Here is an 18,716-nt window from a genome sequence, read left to right as displayed (position 1 = left end):
ACTTCTTCCGCTAGGTCTCCATGGAGAAATGCATTTGTAACATCAAACTGATGGAGAGGCCAATTCTTATTTGTTGCCACGGAGAAGAGGACTCTAATGGTGTCCATTTTTGCAACCGGATAAAACGTCTCAGAGTAATCGATCCCATACGTCTGAGTGTACCCTTTGGCTATAAGTCGAGCTTTATATCTTCCAATAGAACCATCTGGTTTATACTTAATTGAATACACCCAACCGCAGCCGACTTTTTCTTTCCTTTTGGGAGAATGCACTTTTCCCACGTATTATTTTTCATAAGAGCTTGCATCTCTGTTTCCATTGCTTCTTTCCAGTTCTTCTTACCTTGTGCTTCCTTTACAGAGCCATGTACTTGTTCAGAGTATAGAAAGGTGACAAATGCTTTCGCACTGTTAGGTAAGTTCCCATTAACTATATTAGCTACAGGATACCTTGAGGTTCTGTTTTCCCTCTCTGGCGAGTACCATTTTGGAGGGACCCCACTATTGGCTCTAGGAGGGAGAGGGTATCTTCCGGTTGTCTCTGCTGCAACTGATTCCACATGTTCAACAACTTGTTCAACCTCTTCCAAGTCTGGTTCACCCTATTCCACATCTGGTTCAGCCTGTGGAGTAGGTTCCGTTGTTGTTGGTTCTATATGTTCCCTTGTTGTCTCATGGTTATAAAACGTAGAACCTCCAGGGTCCTCAGTATTTCTTACCTCAGATATCACGTTGGATGGACTTTCTTCAATGGTACTGTGCTCCACAGATTATGTGGCTGTGTTTGAAGGACCCGCAGTATTGTGATGATTTTCTGTTGTTACTTCTTCAGATGAGGGAAGTTGGGTTAGCCAACTCAGGGTGTCTATACATTCGTTCTCCCCCTGACCACTGAGTTGGGTGTCATAAAAGTATTTTGTTTCAAGAAAGTCAACGTTCATTGTGGTGAACATTTGATGAGTTTTTGGATTATAACACCGGTAACCTATTTGGTCGATCCCATAGCCAACAAATATACATTTCTCAGCACATGGGCCGATCTTGTTCCGGTTGATTTTGGGTATGTGGACAAATGCGGTACACCTGAATATTCGAGGTTCAAGTGTAAGAGGATGGGGAATATTGGCAGACTTAGACAGACAATCTAAGGGAGTTTTAAATTTAAGAGCTTTTGTGGGAAGCTGATTCAGAAGATACACGGAGGTTGCAACTGCCTTCGGCCAGAAAGATTTAGGAACCTGGGATTCGATTAAAAGGGCTCGAGTCATTTCAAGAATAATACGGTTTTTCCGTTCGGAAACACCGTTTTCTTCGGGGAGAACAAGAGGTTTGATGAATTAATCCTTTGGTTTTAAAGAATTGCTTCATTAGTGTATTGACAAATTCCCCCCATTGTCGGATCGAAGGATTTGGATTTGAGTTCCGAATTGAGTTTGAATCATAGCATAAAACATGATAATTTTTTGGTAAACTTAGGATTTGTTTTTTAAAAAATATACCCATGTCATGCGAGTGCAATCACCCACGAATAGTATAAAGTACCGAAGTCCCTGCCCCCATCACAGGAGCAGGACCCCACACATCAAAATGGATTAGTGAAAAAGGTGAAGCAACTTTCGTATTGCTAGGTTTAAATAGTTGTCGATGGCTTTTGGCACGAAGAAAGGTTTCATAATCTATTTTCTCATTTGAAGGGAAGAGTTTTGGAAACAAAAGGTGTGAATAACCATTGGATGGGTGTCCCAAATGTCTATGCCATAGCCAGGCTTCTCGATTTTCGGTTCCATGTGCCAACATCACAGTACTCTGTTGAGCCACTTCATCCACGTAGTACAATGAGCCACTTCATCCACGTAGTACAATCCTTGGCGCTCAGTACCACATCCAATAATCACACCCTTCCTGATATTTTGTAGAAGGCATAAAGTAGGATGCATTAGTACCGTGCAATTTAACTCTTTGGTAATAAGGCTAATTAAGAGCAGTTTGTGCGATAATGATGGAACATAAAGAAAATTTGATAATTTCAAAGTTGGTGAAATCTTAATTGTTCCTCCTCCTTTCACTTGCATCGTTCCATTGTTTGCAGTATGGATTTGGGTTTTCTTAGGATTGGACATTGACCGTATGTCTAACGGTTCAAACGTCATGGTGTCAGTGGCACCAGAATCGAATATCCAAGAACTGTTTTTTCCATGGTTGATTTCCATTTTTCCTTTTTTTTTGATTTTTTTTGAACAAATACTTCCCTTGAATCTGTGGAAGCTTCTTTTTGAAACCAATATGTTTTGAAACCAATATGTTTTGAAACCAATAGTTATGAAACGAATATGAGGCAACGATGAATGGTTATTCTTCGTGGGATGAGGGATCCACGAAGAAGGTTATTCTTCGTGGGATGAGGCTTGACAAAGACAGGATGTGATGAAGATTGGATGTGACGAAGACTGAATGTGACGAAAGAAAGAATATTCTTCGTGGGATAAACAAAGGTTCGTTGGCAATGAGAGTTCGTGGGTGAAGGGATGTGGCAAAGAGGGTTCGTTGGCAATGGGAGTTCATGGCAATGAGGGTTCGTGGCAATGAGGGTTCGTGACAATGAGGGTTCATGGGAATAAAGGTTGGAGGTTCTAGGGTTCTGGGTTCTAGGTTTTCGATCGGTGAATTAGGGTTTACCGACAAAGATTGGGTTGGCGGCTGTTGATTTTGATTTCCAGGTTTGACTTTGGATTGGAATGGTTGGATTGGTTGATTGCAGCGAAGATGAGGAGTTCACCGGAACTATGGTTTGATTCGCTGGATCTGGATCTGTGGTTTGATTCAACGGATCTAAGTTTGACTTGCCAGAACCGATTGGATGATTGTGCTGCGATGGTTTGATTCGCCGGAGCTGAGTTGATTTTGTTGTTAGGCTTGAGATTGTATTGGCTAAGATATATTGTAGGTGATGAGCAAGGTGTTCAAGAATCAGAAACCTGCTTTGATACCATGTTGTCTAGAAGAGAACAAACACAGTGATTGAAGTTTGAATTGTATTGAGATTGTATTGTACTAAAATTAGGGTTACGCAAAGATGGTGCTTATATAGTCCACCATATTACACACTAGCCCCTATACTATTTGTTTCCTTCTTTCCGACAGACTTAGATTATTTGATTATGTATTTAGATTAGATATTGATCACAAGGCAGAAACGAAAGTCAAACTTGACAAAAGTCAAAGGTCGTTAATTGGCGGTTAATGACAGTTTTATGGTACCCAAAACGAATGGGTATAACTTACCTTGTTCGTACTGTTTCATGGACTATAAATAGGCGCAAAGTTGTATGGATAAGTAGATCAATTTCATTATCAAAACGGTCTGCGTTGACTTTCGTTGACAGATTAAATTTATCCAAATTGATCCCATGTTCTTGTTCTTGATGTATAATTAATTCCTAATTAAGTGCTGTTGATATCTAACAATATTTACAAATTTTTGTTGCATACGTGACCCATTTATGACATTTTTTTATAACTGACCCGTTTATAACAATTTTTTCGTATAACTGGCTCGTTTATGACACAGATAGGTGGCAGTTTGACAAACTGCCAACACTTTACGTATTCATTTGTTGCAGCACCGGTGAACTTGCTACCATCGAGACATATCTGGTAAGTGTGTATTTTCTCTTATATGGATCGGTTGAGTATCGGTTTCTTTTTGGTTTATAAAATGTGTAGAACTAGAGTTATGTGCCGCCCGCGTTGCGGGGCGCTAAACCGAGAATTTCTTAGTTTAAAAACATGTACGCCTTTGTGTCGGTTAGTTATACATGTTACTTATAACACGATATCAAAAAAGATACACCAAGTTAACCAATTAAAGAAAAACAGTACCATAGTTATGATAAAAAAATAACTAAAACGATGACAAGCGTGTAATTTAGAGTTGGGGGCAAAACAATAATTTGTCAGGACCAATTAGCGAGTGCTAGGCAGCTGTTTGGCATGAATGAAAACAAAATTGAGTCAACCAAGTAATATAAAATACTACCATGGTATTGCCAAAAAAACCATGGCAATATTGCAATTTTTAGCTGAGGTAAAATCATAATTTTAAAATTGAGGTAAAATAATATTTTGAACTGAGGGCAAAACCATTTTTTTATTTTAAATTGGGAGCAAAATCGTAATATTCTAACTGCGGGCAAAATCGTAACTGAGGAGAAAATGACTGAAAAATAAATTATATTTGATTTGTTTTCAAAAAATAAATAAATAACAACGTTTACAGCCTTTGAAGATTATTTTTTTTTCATGCAATTGCTTACGTTCTTCATTAGCATCAAACAAAAAATGTGCGACTTCTACTTTATAAAATCTGACTCTTTCATGCCATTTACTACATTTTAGATTTGTAGTATTTCAGATTTCCCCCAATATCATCATTAAGTCATCATGACTCTTGACCTTATTATTTTTTTTATGTATATTTTTTCTTTTGGTTGTTCTTATATGGGCTCGATGAAAATCTTGCCTAGGTTAACTAGTCATAATCTGTTATTCATCCATTATAAATGTATGAAAGTTTAAATGTTATATATAGTATTTACATTTGCTACTAACGAGTCAATATGATCATCAACATCACATAAATTATTTGTTTGTATTAAGAATTATTTTGACATTTTGATTTCAACTAAGAAATTGTATTTAAGATGATGAGCCTAATAAACTTTGCTTGAAAACAAGTTAATTTGCATATATCTAATTAATATTTGCTGAAGAAACCTGATTTTCTATGTATTTAATAGGCCATATACTTAACCGGTTGAAATCTCGTTGGAATTGATAATTTGATATACATGATCTAGAATTATGCTTTTGTGTTTGGCGGATTGCTTTCTAAAACCACCAAAGAAATTGAAGGGGGGTTAAGAAGAAACGGGATAGTAAGTAATTACTATAATTCAATTTTTTAAAAATTAGCTATAAAGAGCTATAAAGAAATCATTTAAATTAACCACAAAGAGCTATAAAGAAATCATTTAAAGTAGCCATAAAGAGCTATAAAGAAATCATTTAAAATTAGCCATAAAGAGCTATAAAGAAATCATTTAAAGTGGCAGTTAACATTCCCTATTAGTTTATATAATTAATAAAAAGTTTGTTAGCAATTTAGATAAGTTTTACATCTTTGCCACTTCATTATATTCTTTCAACACTTTTATGTATTATTTTCATTTACGTTTTTCATCATAGCACATGTTTTAAAGGTAAAATAACTCTTGCATTTATGATTAATTACATTAAGCATCAATCATCTTTATTATTATTATGATTATTCATTCTGATATTCAAAAAGTAAAAGTGTGACACTTTGCTGCCTTTCTAGTTCATAAAGTAATAGCTTATAATAATATTAAATTCTACATATAGTGACAAACTCTTAAGTAGAGTTATTTATGTCACTTGTTTAATTTTCTATTAATATAATAAACTTTTCATGTGGTGTATTGATGTCTTTTATGACAATTGATTAGAGATTTTATGGCAAAATTAAGTACTTATGAGGTGTATTGATGTCTTTTATGACAATTGATTAGAGATTTTATGGCAAAATTAAGTACTTTTCATGAGGTGTATTGATGTCTTTTATGGCAATTGATTAGAGATTTTATGGCAAAATTAAGTACTTTTCATGAGGTGTATTGATGTCTTTTATGACAATTGATTAGAGATTTTATGGCAAAATTAAGTACTTTTCATGAGGTGTATTGATGTCTTTTATGGCAATTGATTAGAGATTTTATGGCAAAATTAAGTACTTTTCATGTGGTGTATTGATGTCTTTTTGACAATTGATTAGAGATTTTATGGCAAAATTAAGTCTCTAATTATGTTAGACTTTTCACCACCCATGACTCTTGCATACTTAGTAGGCTATGTGACTCTTTTGATGGGGCTAGTTGAGGTTATGTGATGAAAAGATTATTTATATTGGTTGAATAAAACAATTTCCATTTATCAAACCTCAAATATGCTTATAAAGTAGTTATATATATATATATATATATATATATATATATATATATATATATATATATAAAAGGTTTGAAACAACCAGAATGAAGGTTGTGTAGCTCTAAGCCATTCCTTAAGGTAAATGCAATGATAGATTAGTGAAAGGTCGAGATCATGTACATAACAAAAGTAATTGTAATGATAGCACTATGAAAGTTGTGTGGTTATAATCCATTCCCTAAAAGTGAACGTGATGATATAATGATCGTTATAAAGGTCATGATCATGGTAAATGATGAGGGAAATCTTTTTCTTATGGTTGTTCTCTTGTTCATAAGTAAAGTACTCTGATGTTAGTTACTTAAATTGATAGATAATAATTCATTTGAGTTAGTGTTGATGCTCATTTATACTGAAAATTTCACATGAATCCTAAATCAATGTTGAGAACCCGAAGTTCTCCCAAATGTATACAAAGTCCCGTTTGTTTTAATAATGATTTTTCAAGTTCAACCCAAACTTTAGTTCATCGCACTTGGCGTTTTTGGCTAACATATAGCCTAGTGATGGAAAACCTTATGAATAGTACATGTTTTCCCTCTAAACAAAGGCTAAAACTATAATATTTCACGTGGTAGAGACGCTATTGATACTATTTCACGTGTTAATAGCATATTAAATGCTCCAGAAAGCATCGATAGTTTACCCGCTGATATCGAATTTTGTAATTCATATTGCATCATATTCTAATGTATACCGAAGAAATTTATTAAGTTTCCACTATGTTTGAATGAAAAGTCATCACCTTGGAATGGTGTCAAAGAAAATGTACTAAATATCTAAAATATATCATATAGTAAATATGGCCAAGAAGACTATATTAGAAGTTACTAGAAATGATACTAATTTTCCATAATATTCCATTAAATCAAATATGGTGAGTAACCAGAAGTTACTAGAATATTTATACGTTCACCACATGGCATGACCAAATAGTTTATCAAGATAGCATCATGATATGCTAAACAATCAAACATGTTAACCGGTACCTTAGCACCTCTAAGTAATCTAAAAACATTGCTCCCAAAATGCCTTATCATATGTCTAGTTAGTTTTTTTTTATGGCAAATAAATTTTTTATGCCCTTCCAAACAATAAACTCCTACAAACAATCCCTCTTATATGGGACCATTGAAATGTACAGTTATGTGGATTGTGGCATTCATACATGGTTACATGTGAGTTTTTAGCTACCCGTATGTAGCATATGCCCAACACTATGGAACATTGTTTTTTTTTACATGGTTTAACACGGTTCTTTAACAACCCAATTGTAGGGACCATTGTTGGGCACAATGTGAAATATAGTGAGAGGCATACGTAGTCGAGACGGAATTCGTCGATTGATTATATCAATTCAAAACCAACTGCTTATCACAAATACTCCCCATTACGACTGGTCTCCTGAAGAGAACCAAGTTTTCATTTTTTTATATATATTTTGTTGTGCAGCCTATGTACCAATACCACCACCATAACATATAAAATGGGACATGTACATCGTATTCCCAGTCTTAGGGGGAGACAAGAAAATGAAAGACTGGTAACATAAAAAAAATGCATCATATTATTTATCGACCCCTGAAGTGGTCAATGCAAATCTGAAGTCCAAAAGAAAGAGCGTGTATTTGCAAATAATAACAAATGAAATACAAGATGCATTCACTAACACAAATAAGGTGATAAAGTCACATATACCAGCTTAAACTTATCTGCTCGAACGGAAGTACTCACAAAATGATTATCATATTAATAAATTGTGAGAGATAAATCGGTTCCAAAAAGATAAAACCCACAAAACACAAAAAGAGCAGAGTAACGCAATTGGTGTAACCCCAAAAGAGGTGGCACATAAAACACCATAAGTGGTTACATACAAAACCCTAGAAGTGGTTGCATACTAAACCTTAAAGAAGGTTGTTGTCAAAACCCCAAAAGAGGCTAATGGAGTTCTAAAAGAAACTCTAGTACCAAACAAATATGAGATCGCGATGAATTATGTACAAAATAAGTACAATATGGAACCGTAATGAAACACGTATAAATTGATATATTTGATTATGCTATAGCAATAGATGTAATCGATGAAAAAAAAAAGATTATGTATATAGAAAGTGTGCAAGAGTGTGCGCACACAAATAGCTAAAATGGCTACATGACTTAAGGTTGAACTAAATTTGCTCGACAAACTAAACGTTTTCGAACCAGCAGTTCGAACACCCATAGATGTCAAAGCAGTAGGTGATAAATGGGTGTCTTTAAATAAAAGGAAACGTAAATAATAAGTTTTTGCGATGTAAGGCTCGCATTTTAACATAAAGATTTTTCCCAAATCCCAGCAGTTGATTACGAGGAAACGTATACCCCTGTAGTGGATGCGATAATCTTTAAATGTTTAAGCGGCCTCGCAATCTCTGAACGACTTCAGATAAAATAACTTATGGATGTCATCACCGTATACATGTACGAGACAATTGCAAATGACATCTATATGAAAACCCCCTGAAGGATTAAAAATGCTCAAAGCATTATGAAACAATAACCCCATAGGTGTTATATATATGAATCTTAAAGGAAACTACTCGTATGTGGTACAGTCGACTATACTCTGAAAAGAGAGGTATAATTTTGATAAAATGAGCTACATCTATTTAACAAGATTTCACTCTTACAGTGATAATGTAAACATCATCGAGAGGGAACTCTCAAACTAAAGAGGAAAATTTTGAATGACCTTTACAAAGTGTAGTTATTCTCGACCTGTAGTTCGAGTATATATGTACTATTTTTGCTCATCAATCTGACTACATCTAGAAGATGTTATATAGAAAAAGCTCATTCATTGAGTACATGAACGATTGTCTGATCGCTTGACATAGAAAAATATTCTTATCAACCCCAAGAAAGGGATGTTGAACTACTTAGTCAAGAAGTACCATACTTAATTACGATCAGAGCATTGACGTATCTTGCAAACAAGACGACATCTGATATTACGTTCTTGCTAGATGTATTGGTAAGATTACAGTTCTAATCTCAAATGTTGCACTCTTTTTCCCTTCACTAAGTTTTTCCCATTGGGTTTTCATGGTAAGGTTTTTAATGAGCCAACATATCTGATCCAAAAGTATCAGGGGGAGAAAATATGCGTTGCACTCTTTTTTCCTTAGCTATGGTTTTATCCCACTGGGTTTTCGTAGCAAGGTTTTTAACGAGGCAGCATCATCTAGCGTATTAAAAGAATAGTAGACTATTATATTTCATCATGTGGATAGTCAAGGGGGAGTGTTATGAATGCACCATAATGTGGTGACTCTCCACATATGTAACCACCATCTCTTTATGTCCTTTGTGTTAATGTAAGAACACTATATATAGAGTTCTTTGTATTGCATGTTGATATCTCAATTAAAAAGAATTTCTATTCACTTATTCTCTATAGTCTTGTTCTCTCATGTTTAGTATAGTTGTATATGGATTGCTAATAGACCATTGTTTTAGAACAAAATCGTGTTTTTTTGGGTTTATTCCAACTATTGTTACAGGGCCCTGGCAGGCGATGCTTAAGCAAACGGATAATTCCTAAACTTGTGTTGCCGAAAGTGGAACCCGCTTCACACTTAATGAAGTAAGTACGGAAGATAACTAGTCAAAATGGGTTTGAGTCAACAGGGTACATTTTGTGTCTGTCGGATTGACCCAGAACCTGTTGGATAATCTTGACGGGCACGGGTATGGATCGGAACCGAACCGGGTCACAGATATAGATGGGTTACGGGTCTCGGTTTAACCTAGTAATGGATGACCGATTAAAGAGGGAAACATGTGGATGAGATCTGAGATCATGTGAACGTTGGAGTTGTTGCTTTAAATCAGGAAGAAGTGGACCAAGTTTATTTAGCATGTGTTTTTATTTTGTTATTATAAATAGGGCATTAGCTGGTTTATTTATTCCTTGTACTCTCTCTTCGATAATAACAGTGAAGCATTTGAGAGTTCCAAAACATTCTTCTTTGCATCTATTTTAATCTGCAAATTACCTACGTGAGTGTTGAGTGTGTGTTATATTGGGCATGAACCAACAGAACCTTGTTTGTCCAATTTTATTAGCAACTAGTATTAAACACCCCCCGCCTTGCGGCGGGGGCGAACACCAATGCCACAATATTACCAGCCTCCAACACTGAAGTTGTAGCGTGTTAATGCTAAGAAATTAAACCTAAACGTAAAACATATAAAGAAATAACTAAGTCGATCTAGGACCCAAGCGTTACGATGAACATGTCAAACAGAAAAAAATAGACAATGTAAAAACGTTTAACCCCACACACACGTTGCGTCGTGTTAACTCGCAAAATTATTTATAGTAATTAAATGAAATAAAAATTTGTCTTTGTGTTAATACGAAGAAATTAAATTAACCGAAACGTAAAATACATAAAAAATAACTAAGTCGATTTAGGACCCGACCGTTACGATGAACCTGTCAAACGGAAAAAAAATAGACGACGTAAAAATGTTTAACCACACACGCACGTTGCATCGTGTTAACTTACAAAATTATTTATAGTGTTTAAATGAAAGACAAGTTTGTCTTTAGTGGATACAAGTCACTAAGGATTATGGTACAAACTATAATGCATAAATGTGTTACAAATTAGATTTATATATAATATATAATTGAGGGGAGTTTGACATTGCTTATTTTATGCTTATAAGCACAAGCAGGTAATAAGCTTATTAAAGGTAAACTTGTTAACAAATTTATCAAGAATAATTAGTTTGAGATAAGCAGTTTCAAACTTCTATTGAAACAATTTATTACACCCTATAATAAGCATATAACGCATAAACAATTTATTTTGAGATTTTGAGATTGCAGTAGACATAGGAGATGGGTTGCGGTGGCCCAACATCCCCTTAGTGTGACAAATATGATTACAAAAATTATCTTAATTCAGTAATGTTTTATAAAAAAATAATTTAGGAAATTTTTTATAGAATGTTTGAGTCGTTTCTTTTTAAGCCGGTTGTGTTTACTTGTTCGTTTGACCCGTTAGGGATAAAAGGTAACCCGAATCAAGACATTGATAGACATTTGTTTGGTATGGGCAGACCAAAGAAGAACCACTACGGGTTCTTGGACTGAAGGATGAACAAGGAAGCCAACTTGAGTTCCTTCGCAGGGGCTATAAGGTAAATTTTTATCAGCCCATCATCCCCATTCTCATTACCATAATTATTTTAAATAAATTGATGGTAATTCACAAGCTATTTCTTGGCTAAATAACTGTACCTTTATACAGTAATCCATCTTCAAATAAAATGATTTATAGAAATACATGCATATTGAATACACTTTGAGAGCCTTCCAACCAATTTGACCTGTTCAGCTTGATTTCAATTTAGTCACTTTCTCATTTTGTGAATTTGACTTTGTAGAGTAAAAACGTTTGACCTGTTTCCATAACCCAAATTGACCCATTTACTAGATTTCTTTTTCTACATTTTGGTATAATTCAGTGTGTTCTCTGCAGACTGCAACTTGGTGGGAGGAAGACGTCGATTTGGAGTTATCTTCAGCATGACATTACTAAGTTGTATTGGATATTAGGGTTATTATTATGAGCCCACGGGCTCATAAGGTATCTAGGGTTTGCATAACATTCTCTACGGGTGTGCCTATTGGCACACTAAAGTGCCTATTGGCACACCAAACCCTAGCAAAATTAGGGTTTATCTACACAGAGTATTGGTCAATACGCAGCGTATAGGGTTAACCCTTACGCTGCGTATTGACCAATACGCTGCGTAGATAAACCATGGATCTCAGTGCCTGATAACCAATCATTGCACAGAAAACAAGGGTCATATACGCTGCGTATAGGTCTATACACAGCGTATATAAACCATTAGATTTTTTTGAGTCATTTTGGTAGGTTTGAGGGATCATTTTTTTTCACAAAGTTTAAATACGCTGCGTATTGACCTCTAAGCAACGTATATAAAGGTCTGAAAATGTCTTTTATACCTTTGTGTTGAGGCTATACGAAGCCAAATACAAGGGTAGTTGTGTCATTTTTGTCTCATCCGCTGCGTAGGGACCTCTAAGGAGCGTATATAAAGCTCCATATTTGTATTTTTTTTATTGTGTATTCCTTTGTTTATTTATAAAAAAAAGAAAATTATTAATAAAAAAACAATATTATTGGTAAATAATACAAATATAAATTATAAAAATAAAAAAATATAAATATTATGGATTATAAAAATTAAAAAAGAAAATTATTTATAAAAAAACAATATTATTGGTAAAAAATACAAATATATTGTTTTGTTATCGTTTAAATTAAATTATCGTATTCCTTTGTTTATTTATAAAAAAAGAAAATTATTTATAAAAAACAATATTATTCGTAAATAATACAAATATATTATATTGTTATCGTTTAAATTAAATTATCTTATCGTATTGCATCGTATCGTATCGTATTGCATCATATCGTATCGTATAGTGTATAGTATATAAGTCTCATATAGAGTCCTATACGGATGTTATTGTATAGTATAGTATCATATCGTATCGTATCGTATCGTATTGTATAGTGTAGTATAAGTCTCGTATAGGTTTCCTATAGGTCTTGTATATGCATATAGGATTAGACGGGACCTAAACCACACCTATACGATACGATATCACACTTATAGGCTTATACGAGGTTAATACGTGACCTAAACCACACCTATACGATACGATATCACACTTATAGGCTTATACAAGGTCAATACGTGACCTATATGACGTTATGTTATACGATACGATATCACACTTATAGGCTTATACGAGGTCAATACGTGACCTATACTACGTTATACGATACGATATCACACTTATAGGCTTATACGAGGTCAATACGTGACCTATACTACACCTATACGATACGATATCACACTTATAGGCTTATACGAGGTCAATACGTGACCTATACGACGCTATACGATACGATATCACACTTATAGGCTTATACGAAGTCAATACGTGACCTATACTACGTTAGAGGATACGATATCACACTTATAGGCTTATACGACGTCAATACGTGACCTATACTACACCTATACGACACGATATCTCACTTATAGGCTTATACGAGGACAATACGGGACCTAAACCACACCTATACCACACGATATCACACTTATAGGCTTATACGAGGTCAATACGGGACCTACTATTTGTATTATTATTAATTCTTATAATTCATAATATTTGTATTATTTTTAATAATATTGTTTTTTTATAAATAAACATGGAAATACCCCAAAATACACACAATTAATTTACTTTTTTTTATAAATAAACAAAGGAATACACAATAAAAAAATACAAAAATGGAGCTATATAAACACTCCTTAGAGGTCCCTACGCAGCGTATGAGACAAAAATGACACAACTACCCTTGTATTTGGCTTCATATAGCCTCAACACAAGGGTATAAAAGACATTTTCAGACCTTTATATACGCTCCTTAGAGGTCTATACGCAGCGTATATACGCAATAAGGGTTAAAAAGATAATTTAACCACATGTTTGGGGTTATAAATAAAAACTACCCATTATATACGCTGCGTATAGACCTATACGCAGCGTACATAAAGGTTTGAAAATGTCTTTTATACCCTTGTGTTGAGGCTATACGAAGCCAAATACAAGGGTAGTTGTGTCATTTTTGTCTCATACGCTACGTACGGACCTCTAAGGAGTGTATATAAAGCTCCATTTTTGTATTTTTTTATTGTGTATTCCTTTATTTATTTATAAAAAAAAAGAAAATTATTTATAAAAAAACAATATTATTGGTAAATAATACAAATATAAATTATAAATTATAAAAATTAAAAAATATAAATATTATGCATTATAATAATTGAAAAAGAAAATTATTTATAAAAAAACAATATGATTGGTAAATAATACAAATATATTGTTTTGTTATCGTTTAAATTAAATTATCGTATTCCTTTGTTTATTTATAAAAAAAGAAAATTATTTATAAAAAAACAACATTATTCGTAAATAATACAAATATATTATATTGTTATCGTTTAAATTAAATTATCTAATCGTATTGCATCGTATCGTATCGTATCGTATTGCATCATATCGTATCGTATAGAGTATAGTATATAAGTCTCGTATAGAGGCCTATACGGGTGTTATTGTATAGTATAGTATCGTATCGTATCGTATCGTATAGTGTAGTATAAGTCTCTTATAGGTTTCCTATAGGTCTTGTATATGCATATAGGATTAGACGGGACCTAAACCACACCTATACGATACGATATCACAATTATACGCTTATACAAGGTCAATACGTGACCTAAACCACACCTATACGACACGATATCACACTTATAGGCTTATACAAGGTCAATACGTGACCTATACGACGCTATACGATACGATATCACACTTATAGGCTTATACGAGGTCAATACTTGACCTATACTACGTTATACGATAAGATATCACACTTATAGGCTTATACGAGGTCAATACGTGACCTATACTACCCCTATACGATACGATATCACACTTATAGGCTTATACGAGGTCAATACGTGACCTATACGACGCTATACGATACGATATCACACTTATAGGCTTATACGAGGTCAATACGTGACCTATACTACGTTATACGATACGATATCACACTTATTGGCTTATACGAGGTCAATACGTGATCTATACTACACCTATACGATACGATATCACACTTATAGGCTTATACGAGGTCAATACGTGACCTATACGACGCTATACGATACGATATCACACTTATAGGCTTATACGAAGTCAATACGTGACATATACAACGTTATACGATACAATATCACACTTATAGGATTATACGACGTCAATACGTGACCTATACTACACCTATACGACACCATATCTCACTTATAGGCTTATACGAGGTCAATACGGGACCTAAACCACACCTATACGATACGATATCACACTTATAGGCTTATACGAGGTCAATACGTGACCTAATATTTTTATTATTATTAATTCTTATAATTCATAATATTTGTATTATTTTTAATAATACTGTTTTTTTATAAATAAACATGGAAATACCCCAAAATACACACAATTAATTTACTTTTTTTTTTTATAAATAAACAAAGGAATACACAATAAAAAAATACAAAAATGGAGCTTTATAAACGCTCCTTAGAGGTCCCTACGCAGCGTATGAGACAAAAATGACACAACTACCCTTGTATTTGGCTTTGTATAGCCTGAACACAAGGGTATAAAAGACATTTTCAGACCTTTATATACGCTCCTTAGAGGTCTATACGCAGCGTATATATGCAATAATGGTTAAAAAGATAATTTAACCACATGTTTGGGGTTAAAAATAAAAAACTACCCTTTATATACGCTGCGTATAGACCTATACGCAGCGTACATAATGGTTTGAAAATGTCTTTTATACCCTTGTGTTGAGGCTATACGAAGCCAAATACAAGGGTAGTTGTGTCATTTTTGTCTCATACGCTGCGTAGGGACCTCTAAGGAGCGTATATAAAGCTCCATTTTTGTATTTTTTGTATTGTGTATCACTTTGTTTATTTATAAAAAAAAGAAAATTATTTATAAAAAAAACAATATTATTGGTAAATAATACAAATATAAATTATAAAAATAAAAAAAATATAAATATGATGAATTATAAAAATTAAAAAAGAAAATTATTTATAAAAAAACAATATTATTGGTAAATAATACAAATATATTGTTTTGTTATCGTTTAAATTAAATTATCATATTCCTTTGTTTATTTATAAAAAAAAGAAAATTATTTATAAAAAAACAATATTATTCGTCAATAATACAAATATATTATATTGTTATCGTTTAAATTAAATTATCTTATCGTATTGCATCGTATCGTATCGTATCGTATTGCATCATATCGTATCGTATCGTATAGTGTATAGTATATAAGTCTCGTATAGAGGCCTATACGGGTGTTATTGTATAGTATAGTATAGTATCGTATCGTATCGTATCGTATCGTATAGTGTAGTATAAGTCTCGTATAGGTTTCTTATAGGTCTTGTATATGCATATAGGATTAGAGGGGACCTAAACCACACCTATACGATACGATATCACAATTATAGGCATATACGAGGTTAATACGTGACCTAAACCACACCTATACGATACGATATCACACTTATAGGCTTATACGAGGTCAATACGTGACCTATACGATGCTATACGATACGATATCACACTTATAGGCTTATACAAGGTCAATACTTGACCTATACTACGTTATACGATACGATATCACACTTATAGGCTTATACGAGGTCAATACGTGACCTATACTACCCCTATACGATACGATATCACACTTATAGGCTTATACGAGGTCAATACGTGACCTATACGATGCTATACGATACGATATCACACTTATAGGCTTATACGAGGTCAATACGTGACCTATACTACGTTATACGATACGATATCACACTTATTGGCTTATACGAGGTCAAGACGTGACCTATACTACACTTATATTTAACAACCATAAATTTATTTTACGGTTCCCGTAAATAATCACAATTTGCGGAGTATTTATATTTAAACATTCATGCTCAAATACGGCTTTATTAAACTTACTAAATTTTAAAAGCAAAACTACATAGTGTAATTTAATTCATCGTTTTAAAAAGATGACCAAACAACTTGCGGAAGCTTTATTTAACGCGTGTTCGGTTCTTGTTCGACACTTGATCTTCATCCGGGGCTCTCGACATTCACCTGAGTTCAAATATTTCCACCGTAACTCAGTAAGTACCTGGCGTAAAGGTTTCAGCCCCACCGTAACTTACGGTGGGCACCGTAAGTTACGGTGGCCCCTGTACCAGCCCATTCCAATTTTGCCGTTTTTGACACGAAAACTTTCGTATCTTTCAATCCGCTTGTCCGTTTTACGCGATTCTTTCTCCTACGCACTCGTAATTAAATTCTCCATCACATGGAGTTAAAATCCGTCATTCAAACTAATAAAAATTTAGATTTCTAAGTATTCGGTTTATTGTTCAAAATTAACATTTTGACCCGTTTGTGTTTAAAACCACTAACTCGATCCTTAGACATTTAAAATACATACACTAATGTATTTAACACACAAACCTTAGCCTAGGTTCATACTTTCTAATGAATTATGTATACACATAAAACCTTTTTGACCCATTTAGAGAGTGTTAAGCACTTTAGTCTAAACCTTGCTCTTTTTCCTTTCACACCTCATAATTCTATATTCAAGGCATCTACTTATATCTCCTAATCGTAACGCAAGTTTCCAAACAACCCATATGGGTCGTTTGCCTAATATGCCCGTCAAGGGCTTTTTGGTCAATTTTAGTCCCTCGATTTACGACGAAGGACTTCTACTAATAATTGACGACAACACCACCTTTAATTATAATTATAACTGTATGTACCTGGCTCGGGTCATAGCATTGACCCGTTTACATACCTCTTGCTTTAAATTCTCTAATTAGAGCAACGCAACATATGTTATTTCCTGTAATCACAAAACTCAACAAGTAGTCGTCAGTTATTATTGTCAAATGGTATTAACATACCATTTGACCCATTTAGTCGATATGACCATTTATCAACGTATGATGGTATATTGATACCATCATGTCTTTTTGAACCTATTCCGGTTCGCATCGTGAGTTCTTACTACTAAAAAGGCATTTTCTTAAATTGTTCGACCCGTTATAATTTTTACTAAATGGTGTCTTTATTTTGATCACTTATTATTTTTAATTATCAATTTGACCCATTCGGTTGTCCAGTGAATTCCATCACCTCAACGACATACCAACACAACCATTTTCTCTATTTCAATATCACACACATTTTACTATCTATTTTGACCCGTTTGGGTTGCCGAGTGAATTCCATCACTTCCTAGATTCACCAAGCGCAACTATTTTTTTTTTACCATAGCAACATTAAACATATTTAAGACTAAGCTTATCTACATAAATGTAACGAGACGATAAGTCGCGTACCTTTAAAGCGCTCCTTTCCAATGCGTGTTTCCACCGGCTTGTCCACTTGACGATCCGAATTTCCTTGCCTATAGAGTTCGACCAATATTGTTTAGAACTCCTTCCGCAACATATCACGCATAATTTGCCGTATAGTTCAAATATGCATTTTTATCCGATTCTCAAAATATTAATTCTCACTTAGGCATTTTAACGAACACCTAGCGGGTCTGATTTTTATCTAACTAGAATCAAGTTCGTAACTTGTTATTTTCGCCTATTTATTCACACATTTTGGTTTCATGTCAAGCATGCATACAAACATTGAAATCATCATATAGATACCAAGTGATACTACTTGTGATAGTTATAACTCTAGTATTTAGCCTATTTTGCAAAACCCACTTAACCTATGAATGGGTTATCATAGATTTCATAATTTTTGGCATGATTCCTGCAACTATCAACTAGTATTCATTCTTAAACTTGTTTTCATTACAAGTTTCATCTATACATCACATAATTAAGCTCAATTTCGATTTTCAC

At 33.8% G+C, this 18,716-nt stretch overlaps 1 long non-coding RNA gene across 1 annotated transcript; it reads right to left on the bottom strand.

Annotated features, from left to right (window-relative positions):
- Positions 1 to 16,841: 16,841 nt before the first annotated feature.
- Positions 16,842 to 18,248, bottom strand: LOC110934402. Its single transcript, XR_002588306.2, has 3 exons — positions 18,192 to 18,248; positions 17,610 to 17,692; positions 16,842 to 16,923 (listed from the first exon to the last, which is right to left on the bottom strand). It is a non-coding gene; the product is annotated as an uncharacterized LOC110934402 (long non-coding RNA).
- Between the last annotated feature and the right edge of the window lie 468 nt (positions 18,249 to 18,716).

This window comes from Helianthus annuus, chromosome 4, assembly GCF_002127325.2.
Source record: "Helianthus annuus cultivar XRQ/B chromosome 4, HanXRQr2.0-SUNRISE, whole genome shotgun sequence".
NCBI lineage: Eukaryota > Viridiplantae > Streptophyta > Magnoliopsida > Asterales > Asteraceae > Helianthus > Helianthus annuus.
This window is presented reverse-complemented; position numbering and strand designations above follow the sequence as displayed.